Source organism: Leuresthes tenuis, unplaced genomic scaffold, assembly GCF_036924035.1.
Source record: "Leuresthes tenuis unplaced genomic scaffold, fLeuTen1.0.hap1 SCAF_21, whole genome shotgun sequence".
Classification (NCBI taxonomy): domain Eukaryota; kingdom Metazoa; phylum Chordata; class Actinopteri; order Atheriniformes; family Atherinopsidae; genus Leuresthes; species Leuresthes tenuis.
In genome coordinates this window covers 522,681-535,516 of record NW_027325375.1, presented here as the reverse complement: position 1 = coordinate 535,516, position 12,836 = coordinate 522,681, and positions in this window count along the sequence as shown.

Sequence of the window (12,836 nt, the reverse complement as noted above, 5' to 3'; positions counted from 1 at the left end):
CTGCTTCCACCAAGGGCAAATAGTCATGTTCTGCTTTGTTTTTGTCCTTGGACTGGCCCCATAGTCACATGATGCTGCAGCTCTGCTCTTTTTCATTAGTATTAATGAATCACAAACCAACTGCATCCCATTCATTATCTCTCTTTTCCTTTCAGTTCAGCTCAGAGAGACCCGGTTAAACACTGATGAAACAAAGCTCAGGAATCCTTCTCTTCTAATGAAATGTAATGACCGTCTGTACTGACTCATTAAGGCTGAGATTTCTGACATGTTGACAGTATTTAAGGCTCATTCAGCCTTCTTTGATGTCACATCAGCAGCTAAACTGTCAGAAAGTGAAGAACATTTCAGGATAAAAGCTGCACATTCGCTGTGTTTTCCTCTCTGTTGTCTACAGAGATGCAGATTTGATGCATTTCTCCATATAAATCCAGTTTTAATGAGTCAAACACGTCTGAGGATGGCAGGAAGTGGTGATCCACAGGCCTTCATGCAACAGAGAGCTGGTCCAGTCTCCATCAGACACCTGTTAGTCGAGCAAATGGAGATTTAAAACTGCATTAATCAGTACTTTGCACTGGAAAATCCATATTTAACTAGAAAGGGACAAAGCTGCGTAGCTTTAATATTGGGGACAGAGCTTTCGACGGGTGATAAACTCTTTCCCTGCAGTTTGCTGTTACAGCAGCACCCAAACTGGCCTTATTATTCTCAGCCATCGTTAACAGCTGTCAGTAATTAACACCAGAATCCAGCTGCTCCACGAAGGAAACATCTGAAGCATCTTTTCACCACCAGCAGCATTCATTCCTTCGTTCTAATTACTCACACGGTGTTGTTTTCAGCCGGCTGCTGTCCAACGGTACTGGGCACCTGAAGAAAAACAACATGTTTTACTTACAGCTGCTTACAGGAAGGTTTAGAGGCTGAAGAGCCAGATAAAGCGTCTGAAACCCGACCAGAGGAATAATTAATGCTGGCTGTCCTCAGTCAGACATCAGCAGGTTTCTGTATTTATCAGACGCTTTTATCCAAAGAGACTTACAAATGAAGATATAACAGCTCTATAAAAAGCTAACAATAAGCTAACAATAAACTAACAATAAGCTAACAATAAGCTAACAATAAACTAACAATAAGCTAACAATAAGCTAACAATAAGCTAACAATAAGCTAACAATAAGCTCCATAGAAGGAACCCAGGAGTCCGACTCTGTCAGAGGGGACAGAGTAGAGATAGGGTGCAGGCATAGAAGGAAGTGCAGAAAGATAAAGTGCAGAGATAGAGGGGGGAGGGAAGTACAAGGTAAGTGCTGGGATAGGAGATGCTCTCTGAAGAGCTGGGTTTTCAGGAGCTTCTTGAAGATAGACAGGGACGCCCCTGTTCTGGTAGCGCTCGGTAGCTCATTCCACCATCGTGGGACGACACATGAACAGAGTTTGGATTGTCTTAGGCGTGGTGTAGGAGCTGCTAGACGACAATCCTGGGACCAACGGAGGGACCCAGTTGGGACAGAAGCCTTTGCAAGAGCATTCAAGTAGATGGAGCCGTTCCATTAAGCTCTTTGTAGCTAACATCAGGGACTTGAACCTGATGCAGGCGGCTAAGGGCAGCCAGAGGAGTTCAATGAACAGAGGGGGGACGTGTTCTTTTAGGCTGATCCAAGACCAGACGCACCGCCGCCTTCTGGACCATCTGCAGAGGTTTCACAGGCTGGAGACCAGTTAGGAAACCAGTTAGGAGACCAGTTAGGAGAGCAGTTAGGAGACCAGTTAGGAGACCAGTTAGGAAACCAGTTAGGAAACCAGTTAGGATACCAGTTAGGAGACCAGTTAGGAAACCAGTTAGGAAACCAGTTAGGAAACCAGTTAGGAGACCAGTTAGGAAACCAGTTAGGAAACCAGTTAGGAAACCAGTTAGGAGACCAGTTAGGAAACCAGTTAGGAAACCAGTTAGGAGACCAGTTAGGAGACCAGTTAGGAAACCAGTTAGGAAACCAGTTAGGAGACCAGTTAGGAGACCAGTCAGGAGACCAGTTAGGAAACCAGTTAGGAGACCAGTTAGGAGACCAGTTAGGAAACCAGTTAGGAGACCAGTTAGGAAACCAGTTAGGAGACCAGTTAGGAGACCAGTTAGGAAACCAGTTAGGAAACCAGTTAGGAAACCAGTTAGGAAACCAGTTAGGAGACCAGTCAGGAGACCAGTCAGGAAACCAGTTAGGAGAGCAGTTAGGAGACCAGTTAGGAGACCAGTTAGGAAACCAGTTAGGAGAGCAGTTAGGAGAGCAGTTAGGAAACCAGTTAGGAAACCAGTTAGGAAACCAGTTAGGAGACCAGTTAGGAAACCAGTTAGGAAACCAGTTAGGAGACCAGTTAGGAGACCAGTTAGGAAACCAGTTAGGAAACCAGTTAGGAAACCAGTTAGGAGACCAGTCAGGAGACCAGTTAGGAAACCAGTTAGGAGACCAGTTAGGAGACCAGTTAGGAGATCAGTTAGGAAACCAGTTAGGAGAGCAGTTAGGAGAGCAGTTAGGAAACCAGTTAGGAAACCAGTTAGGAGACCAGTTAGGAAACCAGTTAGGAGACCAGTTAGGAAACCAGTTAGGAAACCAGTTAGGAAACCAGTTAGGAGACCAGTCAGGAGACCAGTTAGGAAACCAGTTAGGAGACCAGTTAGGAGACCAGTTAGGAGATCAGTTAGGAGACCAGTTAGGAGACCAATTAGGAGAGCAGTTAGGAAACCAGTTAGGAGACCAGTTAGGAGACCAGTTAGGAAACCAGTTAGGAGACCAGTTAGGAGACCAGTTAGGAAACCAGTTAGGAGACCAGTTAGGAGACCAGTTAGGAGACCAGTTAGGAAACCAGTTAGGAGACCAGTTAGGAGACCAGTTAGGAGACCAATTAGGAGAGCAGTTAGGAAACCAGTTAGGAGAGCAGTTAGGAGACCAGTTAGGAGAGCAGTTAGGAGAGCAGTTAGGAAACCAGTTAGGAAACCAGTTAGGAGACCAGTTAGGAGACCAGTTAGGAGACCAGTTAGGAGACCAGTTAGGAAACCAGTTAGGAGAGCAGTTAGGAGACCAATTAGGAAACCAGTTAGGAGACCAGTTAGGAGACCAGTTAGGAGACCAGTTAGGAGACCAGTTAGGAAACCAGTTAGGAGACCAGTTAGGAGACCAGTTAGGAAACCAGTTAGGAAACCAGTTAGGAGAGCAGTTAGGAAACCAGTTAGGAGACCAGTTAGGAGAGCAGTTAGGAGAGCAGTTAGGAAACCAGTTAGGAAACCAGTTAGGAGACCAGTTAGGAAACCAGTTAGGAGAGCGTTGCAGTAGTGAAGGTGGGAGATGACCATGGCCTGCAGCAGGAGCTGGGGGGCATGTTGGGTCAGGTATGGTCTGATCTTTCTGATGTTTAGTAATGCAAAGAACGAGTAACCAAGGTAACGGGATCTTTGAAGGTTAGTTGGTCACCAATCAGGACAGTTTCAGCAACCTTTGATGCAGCCAGAGATTCAGTTTGGATGCAGATGCTGTGGTGTTTGGTTGGTTTGGCAGCAGCTCAGTTTTCCATGCTATATGATGCAGATTCATGCACTCCCTCTACAATACTCACCATGACTTCACTTGAGAATAGACTATAAATTTTAGTCTTTCTTTACTACCTGCTATTTTCAGCATATTTTGTAGGAATTTTTCCATTTACCTTATAGGAAACCCACCAATCTCACACCTTGGCAGCCCCTGTGCTGCACTTACAGAACGTGTTGTGACAAAGCTGACCTCCTTTCCTGCATCTCTGGGGAGGAGAGATGTGGATGATGGGGAAAGAAAGGAAACTGACAACTAACAGGGGGATTTGGGCTGTGAAAGGTGAGGTGAGATAGCTGGTATAAAAGTGAGAGGCTCTGGGATCTCAGCCTCCACCCCCATTTCTGTGGGCTGATGCTAACACCTGAGCTGCTGTTCACCTGCTATGACATCACAGAGCGTCACATGACCACCGAAGATGGGAAAAAAGTGTCGTTCTGCAGAAAAAAGCAGGCTTTTTTATTATTATAACCCTGCTGTAAAACAGCTGAGGATGTTGTCATAGAAATTCAGTTTCGTAAAGAACTCGAATGCGTTTCCATGGTGATTTCCATGGCAGCTAAGGTGTCATGTGAGCCCGATGAGCTTTCCATATTTGAATTGGTGCTTATTTCCAGTCATGTTACACAGCTGAGATCAGACACACTTTTTTAAAGCTGATGATGAATCCAAATGATACATAAACCTGTTAAGTTATGGCCGGAAACTCCTTCATGATGCTTCTTTGTCCTCCACCTAATGAAATATGGACTTGGACCACCTATAGCAGGGGTCGGGAACCTGTGGCTCTTTTGATGATTGCATCTGGCTCGCAGATAAAACTAAATATTCTCACTTGTTTTAATCCATCCATCGATTTTTCATGTCCTGCTCAGGGCTGCAGGAGCATTATTTTAATTGGATGATGCTGGACTACGTTGTAAAACAGGTAAACGGCCCCTTTTGAATCAGTCTGCTCGGTCGTTAGCTCAAAGCTAACCCTTCGACGAAGAAGATGGCGAAAAGAAAAAAAGATGACGAGTATCGTACATTTCAGGCTGAATGGACTGAAGAATTCGCCTTTGTGGAGAGAGCAAATTCTGCGGTGTGTCTAATTTGCAAAGACAAAATTACATCGATGAAACGGTCGAAAAACACGCGCCATGCTACCTTTGCATCAAAATACCCGGCAGGAGGCAGCAGAAAGAATATAATATATTATATGGCTCTCATTGAAATAAATTCCCAATTTTTTTGCTTTCATGGCTCTCTTAGTCAAAAAGGTTCCCGACCCCTGACCTATAGGGTTAGGTAGACTCACAGCACAAGGTGAGATTAGCACGAATTAGCACAGCTGCTGAAGGAGATTAATTATATATATATATATATATATATATAATGTGATTTTCAGAGTTATCAGTTAGAGGTTTCTCTGATTTCTCTTCTCAGATGATGCCACATAGAGTCTAATTTTCCTTAATCCAAACCAAGTTTTAACTTGACCTGGAGGTTAAAGATATATAATCTGAATCAAGCCAAATGAACTAAATACAGAAGAGAAGACTGAAGTTAAAGTGTAGAAAGTATCTGGGAAGGGAGGAGACAAGCTGACTGACTTCTGCAGAGCTTCATCACCACTGAAGATGATAAAAATGGTTCCTAACGATGATAATTCTACAAAATGTTTGTGTCTTGGTTGGTGCAGAGTGACTGTGGAGGAAATAAAAGATCCTCCATGTTTCTCAGGCCACCTTTGGACCTTTTCCTGTATCTAATCTTTCTTTATTTATCAGACTTCCTGGCAAACTTTTCTTTTCCCTCTTGTTGTTAGTTTACAGCTGTGTTGCACCTGCTGATTCTCTCTGTTTGCAGATCATCATCATGTCTCCCTCCTTCAGCCCGGTCAGATCCCTGTTGGACTATCCCCACTTTTACAGCCTTTTAGAGCCTTTTACAGCCTTTTAGAGCCCTTTACAGCCTTTTATTCAGTCTTTTAGAGCCTTTTACAGCCTTTTACAGCCTTTTTAGAGCCTTTTACAGCCTTTTAGAGCCTTTTACAGCCTTTTAGAGCCTTTTACAGCCTTTTAGAGCCTTTTACAGCCTTTTAGAGCCTTTTAGAGCCTTTTATTCAGTCTTTTAGAGCCTTTTACAGCCTTTTACAGCCTTTTAGAGCCTTTTATTCGGCCTTTTACAGCCTTTTAGAGCCTTTTATTCTGCCTTTTAGAGCCTTTAACAGCCTTTTAGAGCCTTTTACAGCCTTTTAGAGCCTTTTAGAGCCTTTTATTCGGCCTTTTAGAGCCTTTTATTCAGCCTTTTATTCGGCCTTTTAGAGCCTTTTACAGCCTTTTAGAGCCTTTTATTCAGCCTTTTATTAGGCCTTTTAGAGCTTTTTACAGCCTTTTACAGCCTTTTAGAGCCTTTTATTCGGCCTTTTACAGCCTTTTAGAGCCTTTTATTCAGCCTTTTATTCTGCCTTTTAGAGCCTTTTACAGCCTTTTAGAGCCTTTTATTCTGCCTTTTATTCGGCCTTTTAGAGCCTTTTACAGCCTTTTAGAGCCTTTTAGAGCCTTTTATTCAGCCTTTTATTCGGCCTTTTAGAGCCTTTTACAGCCTTTTAGAGCCTTTTATTCAGCCTTTTATTAGGCCTTTTAGAGCTTTTTACAGCCTTTTAGAGCCTTTTATTCGGCCTTTTAGAGCCTTTTACAGCCTTTTATTCAGCCTTTTAGAGCCTTTTAGAGCCTTTTACAGCCTTTTACAGCCTTTTAGAGCCTTTTATTCAGCCTTTTAGAGCCTTTTACAGCCTTTTACAGCCTTTTAGAGCCTTTTATTCGGCCTTTTAGAGCCTTTTACAGCCTTTTAGAGCCTTTTATTCGGCCTTTTAGAGCCTTTTACAGCCTTTTAGAGCCTTTTACAGCCTTTTAGAGCCTTTTATTCGGCCTTTTAGAGCCTTTTACAGCCTTTTAGAGCCTTTTACAGCCTTTTACAGCCTTTTACATCCTTTTAGAGCCTTTTAGAGCCTTTTATTCGGCCTTTTACAGCCTTTTAGAGCCTTTTACAGCCTTTTAGAGCCTTTTACAGCCTTTTACATCCTTTTAGAGCCTTTTAGAGCCTTTTATTCGGCCTTTTACAGCCTTTTAGAGCCTTTTACAGCCTTTTAGAGCCTTTTACAGCCTTTTACAGCCTTTTAGAGCCTTTTATTCAGTCTTTTAGAGCCTTTTACAGCCTTTTACAGCCTTTTAGAGCCTTTTATTCGGCCTTTTACAGCCTTTTAGAGCCTTTTATTCAGCCTTTTATTCTGCCTTTTAGAGCCTTTTACAGCCTTTTAGAGCCTTTTACAGCCTTTTAGAGCCTTTTATTCTGCCTTTTATTCGGCCTTTTAGAGCCTTTTACAGCCTTTTAGAGCCTTTTAGAGCCTTTTATTCAGCCTTTTATTCGGCCTTTTAGAGCCTTTTACAGCCTTTTAGAGCCTTTTATTCAGCCTTTTATTAGGCCTTTTAGAGCTTTTTACAGCCTTTTAGAGCCTTTTATTCGGCCTTTTAGAGCCTTTTACAGCCTTTTATTCAGCCTTTTAGAGCCTTTTAGAGCCTTTTACAGCCTTTTACAGCCTTTTAGAGCCTTTTATTCGGCCTTTTAGAGCCTTTTACAGCCTTTTACAGCCTTTTAGAGCCTTTTATTCGGCCTTTTAGAGCCTTTTACAGCCTTTTACAGCCTTTTAGAGCCTTTTATTCGGCCTTTTAGAGCCTTTTACAGCCTTTTAGAGCCTTTTATTCGGCCTTTTAGAGCCTTTTACAGCCTTTTAGAGCCTTTTACAGCCTTTTACAGCCTTTTACATCCTTTTAGAGCCTTTTATTCGGCCTTTTACAGCCTTTTAGAGCCTTTTACAGCCTTTTAGAGCCTTTTACATCCTTTTAGAGCCTTTTAGAGCCTTTTATTCGGCCTTTTACAGCCTTTTAGAGCCTTTTACAGCCTTTTAGAGCCTTTTACAGCCTTTTAGAGCCTTTTAGAGCCTTTTATTCGGCCTTTTAGAGCCTTTTACAGCCCTTTAGAGCCTTTTACAGACTTTAGAGCCTTTTATTCGGCCTTTTAGAGCCTTTTACAGCCTTTTAGAGCCTTTTACAGCCTTTTAGAGCCTTTTATTCAGCCTTTTAGAGCCTTTTACAGCCTTTTAGAGCCTTTTACAGCCTTTTAGAGCCTTTTATTCAGCCTTTTAGAGCCTTTTATTCGCCCTTCCTCCTTACAGAGCTGCTACTTTCTGCACCTGATGGCCTTTTAAACTCAGTTCCTTTTGCTTGTGCAGAGCTGCTGGAATCCCCTTGTATAGCATAGTTAAGTCCTTGTGTTTGGAGCCTATAATGACCACAGAGCACCCTCCTCTCCCCTCCCCAGCCTGTAGAAACAGAGTTTCTCCTTCCTTACCCTCACCTGCTCCTTCCTTCTGGTCTCCCTCAGCTGTCTGTCTCTCTTCCCCTTAAATCTACCCTCTTTTAAACCCTTCCCCTCCTCCTCTGGTTCCCCTGCTCATCAGACATGTTTCATTTACTCTAATCTAATTGGATGTTATTCAATTTGGAGAGCCGTGACTTGTGATGGCTCAGCAGGGACTCGGCAGTTTGTAGAAAAGTGCACGTGCACGTGCACAGATTCCCCTCAGCAGAGCAGAGATGTTGGATTTTTTCAGGCTGGAGTCAGAGAAAATAAACTAACTTAAAATCATGCCAAGATGAGGATTTATTCACATGTTTGAGGAGGAGCTGGGAGGCGGAGGGATGATGAGGGGCAATAATCGGGTGGATAGGGTGCAAGATGAGAAATAAATGGGAAGAAGAGGGAAAGGATGGCTTTCGATGACCTTGGGGAGGCCTTATAAACAGGGCTGTTGTGATTTATATAACTTGATGCATTATTGACAAGCCAATTATACGCTGCGGGCAACAGCCTCTTCTTCCAATAACCTCCAGACTACTTTAACAGAAGTGCATTTCCCATTCTGCTGCAGCCCAAAGGACACAAACAAGCTGCAGAGGATGGCTCTGAAACTCCAACATGGAGAGCACTGCTGCCTCTGAAGCATGTCAGCCGTAACGCTGCAGCCACAGATTTCTGTTGGATGTGGTTTGAATCATTATTCTGCAAATTTAGGAGCAATGACCTGCATGGATTTTAAGAGCAAAATACTAAAAAATACTTTTATAAACACAGAAAACGTTTTATTTGGGTTTTTTCATGCTTAACATCATTGAGAAGAACAACCAAAGGCAGCCAGAGCTGAGGAAGTAACCAGGACAGGAGCTGAGGAATGAAGCAAAACTCCAACAAGAACCAAACCAAGCTGACAGAAAACCTGAAATCTTCCTGCCAAAGGAAGAAAAAGCAAGAACCTACAGAGCATGACAGGTAAAGTGCTCTTTGGTGGCCAGTGTCATCACTGAATTATGAGCAGAGATGAAATCCTGTTAGTTTAATCCTTCAGACTTCCCCAGAGAGCTGCCAGCAGCAGCATATGATCAGGGATTAAAAGTCATTTGATTGTGCTTTAATCAGACCTCATTTGGGTCTGTTACCGGGCGGATTTATGCTGGTCTGTGCCCACCGGGGTTTCTGCAGGCTTTGGTCTCTCCCTTTAGATGTTTTCTGGACTTTTTAAAGCAGCCCTTCTCTCAGTTTTCTTTCTGCTGCTTGTTTCTTACTTTGGGTTCGAACTCCTGCTCCTGCTTCACTTCTCTGTTATCTACAAAGACACACAGTTAGAGAAAAACACTAAAATCCCCGACTGAATGCATATTTCTCTGGTTTGTTGACTCCACCTGAGCAGATTCTGCGCCTGTTGGATGTGAATTGGAGCTGGAGGATAAGCAGCAAAGTGCTGCTGCTGGATCTGGGTTTCTGCAGAGATGATGGACTGGCAGCTGCCAGCTTAAACCTACCAAGGTGTGAGATTTATTCATGCAGGGTGTCTGCTGAGGTGCAGCTGATGTGGTTCCAAGAACAGGTACATTTGTGAATTACATTCAGTCATTTCAGGCCAAAAGGGACTCCTGTGTATCACCTTTTTATTCCTTGGGTGGGAGAGACTTCTGAAAAGTCATTTAGGACAAAGTGACACTCTAAAACCTCTTCTGAAGCCCATTAAAAATAGAAGAGTCCCTCTTTGATGCTTGGGGTTAAAATGGGTTTTTAATTTACCAAAACATTCGTAAATGATTAAATGAGTGAGTTAAATCTGCAAAGAGCAGAATGAATGGCTCCAGGAGGATGATTAGAAAGGATGCTTCTTCTTGTGCATCCGTTTGCTCAGAGGAGATGATGAAGCAGCCAGAGAGCTGGAGTTAAACAGTATTTTCAGGTAGTCACGGTGCAAAACTGAAGCGTTAGCAGTTCGAACAACTCTCACTTTCTCTGAAGTGGGTCGTAATTCTTCATTTTATGGCAGGAGCCATGTTAAAGTTCCCGTGTCTGATGCCATTAAAGGCCGTCGAACACTCATTACTCCAGATGTGTGGCTCTCAGCTCCCAAAGTCTGCACAGCTGAGGCATCAGTGGCTCTCTCTGTGTATCAGAGTTCTGTTTTTATCCTGAGACGACAGCACCTTGATTGATGGAAAATGCTCAGATCAGGTACAATAAGTCAGACTTTTTGTTATGTCTCCATCCTTCAGTTTGCAAAGCAATGACTGATGGAAAAATGTGGGAAAACTGAGGAAAGTGCAGCCAAAACCACATTCTGTTCTGTCTGCAAACACACTGACAAAATGAAGTCTTAACAAGTTGTTTCTGTCGTAAAAAAGTAGCTTAAACAAACTTATTTAGTGATAAATTGCAGTCATGCTCTTTATTTTCACACATCCGGGACATGAAGACGTCTCTGTTTTGCATAAGAAACCATTCAAAGAAACTTAGCTGAGATTATTAGCTCTTCTAACTCCTGCATTTATTTTGTGGCAGCACAGAAACACTCCTGGAGATGCAGCATTTACTCACTGAGCCCAGCCTCACCATAAAACAATTTGTCCACATTTCCAGAACCTTATTGGGCCATAACTCAGTCCGAGGAGCTGTTTTAGATGTTATTGGGTCATAAATCAGTCCGAGGAGCTGCTTTAGACGTGCAGGGCGGGTGCTGAAGCTGAGGTATCTCTAAAAGGTGTTTAAATGTTCAGGGAAAGACTTGGAGGGACGCTCTGCAGACACAGGGAGAACACAGCACCTCTGCTGAGAGGCGGCGCCTTAAAACACCATTAAGCCCGTGTTTATGTCCTAACTCTGAGGAAGCTGATTATCTTCATGTCTCAGTGTTAAATGGACGAGCAGCTGGCCTTTTCCCAGCTGCCTTCCTCCAAAGGGCTGCCTGTTAAACCCAGTCTGAGCTGCATTATTCAGCAGGTGTTGCTGATGTGAGCTCCCTGGGAAGCGGCCTGAAGATTTTTCATGATGTTTGGCTGACTAACCTTTGACCTGTGATGTAATGTGCCATGAATCTATCCCAGCTCCACAGACACCTGAGTTACCTGCGTAGGGATTAGATTTAATTCCCCATGATGCCGACAGCTGAAACTCAGGCTGACAGGGTCCTGATTCTCCCCCATGGAAGGTCACCGCTGCTCCGGGGCTGGAAATGACCACGAGGTGGCTGTGGAGAGGAATGGATGATGACAACATTTACATGCTAATGAAGATGAAGCATGTGTTTCTGAGGTTTCCACCTCAGGAGGGAACAGGAAACAGTATCTGAAGTCACCCAGACAGAGGAGCTCTGCAGTCACAATTCATTTCACGCCACCTTTATCCTTTATTTGAAGTTATTCCATCACCAGACCAGGCCTTCGAGCTTTTCTTTGAATGCAACATGGAAGCAGCTCCTGAAACAGCTCATTGTCGTCACATTTCCTGTTTGGGGATGAAATGAATTGCCGTATTTGAACTTGAACTTTGAAATGGCCTCTTTGACCTCTGCAGAGACACTTTGAATAATTCGGGAGTATTTGACCTTCTGATCTGCTGCTGCAAACCGACCATTTGGTGCCGTTTGGTAACTCATCCTCAGCTCCCTCCAGCCCTTTAAACTGCATCTCTTTCCTCTGTAACAGTCTCATTAGATAACAGGCAGAGTGTGAAAACCATCTCAAAGGCTGTGTTTTACTCATAGTCTCAATTATAATCATAATAATTAAAGTTGTGCATCTATTAGTGAGAAAAACATGGTTTTGCAGAGCAAACATTGGAAAAAAGGTGACTTTTAAAGCCAGACATGGCTCCCTGTATTGACTTGTTTTGAGGTCAGAGTTGGCACCCCCCCCGTGGCTCTATTGGATGGTTTAGACCCCCCCCTGTGACTCCTCTTTTTGTATTTGTGAAGCCTGAGATTTCGCCCATTGTCAGCTGTCTCGGGTCGAGTAAAATCCATGTGATACTCAGGCTAAAGTGTTTTATCCAGCCAGCAGGGAGCTGCAGGATGCTGAAAACAAGTCAGCTCCTTTGACTCTCTGCAGAGGTCCGCATTGAAGGGAAAACAGAAAAGGAGCGGCTGACATTTTGTTTGTGATGTTTATTCTGGGAAATGAACGATAAACCAAATGCAGCAAATTGGATTTCTCAGTACCTGAGACTCCCCGTGAGACTGAGATTATCAGCAAGCCAGATATTTACCTCCCAGCTGTGTCCCCTCTGCGGTAAAGGAAGAAGAAAGACATCAACACCCAGACATTTGTGTGCATTTGGGACAGAATCCGCAGGACAAGGAGCTGTTTAAGGTTTTCAATGATAAAAAGATTCATATTTCATGATTTTACTGATTCAACAGATGTAAAAAGGCTCCCCATGAAGCCCACTGATGTGTGAAAAATCACAGAAAAAAGTCCCTGAATGGTGAGCAACATGCAAGCGTATATTCCCAGATTTAAAGATCCTTTTAGACTTCATCACAACACCAAGAGGGGAAGGATTAATAGAACATTTGTCCTCCATTCAGAAGAGTTCAAAGAGAGTTCAAAGACTCTACATCAAGCGGCTCTGCGTTAATAATCAGCTCAAACACCTTGTTTTGTCCCAACAACACACTGAAAAGTCTCTTCCATGTGTGACACATGAAGGCAGATCATTCTCACATCTCTTATAGGCCAGAAACAGACGTTTTAAGAAAATAACTAATCATTCAGTGAGCTTCTAACAGGTAAATTCAGACCAGGCAGCTTTAAAATGATGCTGTGGCAATAAATTCAAACCTAAGCCGTAAGCAGACTGTCCAACATATAGAGAAATACATCTTAATTAGCGGTA